The sequence below is a fragment of the Papaver somniferum genome, chromosome 3, assembly GCF_003573695.1.
Source record: "Papaver somniferum cultivar HN1 chromosome 3, ASM357369v1, whole genome shotgun sequence".
Lineage (NCBI taxonomy): Eukaryota > Viridiplantae > Streptophyta > Magnoliopsida > Ranunculales > Papaveraceae > Papaver > Papaver somniferum.
Window position 1 is genome coordinate 105,062,890 of NC_039360.1, and position 2,769 is coordinate 105,065,658.

Genomic DNA, 2,769 nt, shown 5'->3' on the forward strand with positions numbered 1-2,769 from the left:
GACAACAACATTTGCTTAACCTCCAAGGATTTTTTTAAAGATGTTCATCATTCCTTCTTCTTGGTGTTTGGTTTTGGGGATGGCGTACAAAATAGAAGATTGCATCAAGCTTACATCTAATGTCAGTGACAAACTTTCTTCGTCTCTAGGTAATATCGACTCTTTTCAACATGTGGCAGATTATTGTAGTTCCAACATATATTTAATTGCAGAGAAAATCATTAGCATACATCTTTGATTTCCTTCTTATAAGGAAAAAAATCTGAAATTCCAACAAGTGGCAGCTAATATAGCATGTTGTTTTAATAAATCTTCATGCAACAAATTAAAAAACAATCTTTCCCTGTCAAAACCCCAGAGCTACTCACACTTGGCATTGAAACTCAGAATTGTTCTTTCACTATTGGCATGCAATGAGAATACCTATAAAAATAGTACTAGAACTTACTTCATTCTACCTCAAACTCCTATCAGAAACAACAAGTATAAAGTTATACTCTGTAAAAAAATCTCATTATGCAAAACCCACAAAAATCCTTCCTTTTTTACTCACTTTCTCTTTGGGAAAATGTCAGATATCCCAACAGAGAACTACCTAGCTCATCTTAATGAAATTCTAAAATATCAAGCTTAACCTCTATCAAACTCTTTTAGGTACTATGTAGAGTTTCTTAGAAATACTGCCAACTTGATTGATAAAAGTCGATTTACTAGAGTTATAGTTAAACTGTTTAAAGAAATCAAGAAAGGTGATGACCCAAGAGGTCTGAAATTTGGAGAAATGCTATTTGCTCTAAATAATGCTTGGAAACCAACTGGTCTTCTTATTATTCAAAAAACAGCTGATCCATAAATCTTCATTATCAGGTTCACAAATGCTAGTGACTTTGCAGCAGCTATATACTCTATTCCCAACAGAGTGCATGGAAAACTCCTTACTATGCGCATGTGGAGCAATAACTCAAGAATTGAAGATATTGATTTTATAGCTCAAGATTTCTGGATCAGCTTTGAGCTGGGAGGAGATTTGGTGGAGAGAAGATTTGTAGCTGGTAAAGTAGCAGAAAAAGTTGGCAAAGTTCTTACACTAATTGGTCCAGTCAATGAAAAAGGAGAATAGCAAGCCCATGTTATAGCTGATTTAACTAAAGCTTTGGTGCATCAAGTCAAAATTATTCTGTATGGAGAAGACAAAGAAACTATTAAATTAAAAAAATTCTTCATGGTTATTCCACATGGAACATGTAGGAAATGCTGGAATGTTGATGGTGAGCACTCAGATGAAATATGTAGACCAAGAAGGGTGGAGCACCAGAAGAATATGCCAAAAGTTTATGTCTATATGGAAAAAGGTGAAAATAAAGGAACTAATAATCAAGATGTTGAAGGCAATAAGAGAGTTGAGAATCTGACAAATGGTGCTGTAAGTCTCAGGATTTATGACAGTGAAATAGACAAAGTTGATTTTCAAATCAAAGGTACAAAAAGAAGAAGAATTGAAATTGATTCAGTTATTGAGATGGAAATGATGGCAGAAAACCTTAACCAACCAAAGGATGCTGTCAATAGGAAGGAAATTAAGCTCTACAGAAACTGGAGGAAATACTGATGTTATATAGAAACAAGAGGAGAAGCAGCTAAGAATAGGGATGTTGGAGTTATATGAGACAAAAGAACAAATGTTGGGTGCAAGAACAACTTGTCAGAAGATGAAAAAGAAGGCTCAAAGGTAAAAATATATTGGCAGAGGAAAGCAGTGTTGGTCTAAAAGAAATTAAACAGAAAAAGAAATAAGAAAATTGGTTTAGAATGTTGAGTCGGTTTGCTGGCCTGGGAGGAAGAAGGAGTATTATTATTAATGACTCATGAGAGAGTGATAAAGATGAAGGAAGAAGAAATGAATGGACAATGATAGAGGAAGAAAGGGTAGGTCAAGCTTTGATGAAACTGTCTAAACAAAGTGAGATGAGTAATCAAGAAATATAAAACATTGCATGTGAAAGTGAAGAAGATAAACTTTGTTGGAGTATAATTGAAGCTGAATGTAGTACCTCAATATTCGGCAGTGGATGTCTGAATGGAATATAAGTAACGATTTATCCTTTCCTAACACCGGGGCCTGATGAGTTCACTTGACTGAGTTGTGGAAAAAACTTCTCAGTTAAGCGTGTTCGGCCAGGAGTAGTCACAGGATGGGTGACCTCTCGGGAAGATGCTGCTGGATGACCGCAGTAGTGTCGTAAAAAATACCACATTGCTGGATAACCGCAGTGGTTAAGTGGGAACGATATCGGTGTTAGTTGGGATAAAACTAAGGGTCGTTCTCTTGTTCTCGGGTGAGTGAGTATGCTGGGCGGTTATACCAGATACTGGTCTCATAGGAGGCAAGGAACGTATACATTTTCAGCACAATTGGCTCCAGAGTTGGAAAAATCTCTGCAGTTAAGCGTGCTCGGGTGGGAGCAATCCAGGAATGGGTGACCTCCCGGGAAGTTGTTGTTGGATTACCGCAGCGATGCCCGTTGAAAACCCCACACTGTCGGATAACCGCAGTGGCTAAGCGGCGACAGTATCAGTAGAGGGACGGGTCATTACACTGAAGCTGAGAACAGAACTAGCACTGACCAAATGATGGCCATCACTGAAGCAGCTACTGCCAATTCTATCCCTAATGATCATGCTCCACCTAATGAGGTATATTCTAACAAAAGTTTTAAAAACCTACATAATAAGCTATAATTCAATTCTAATTTCCATCACAAATAATCT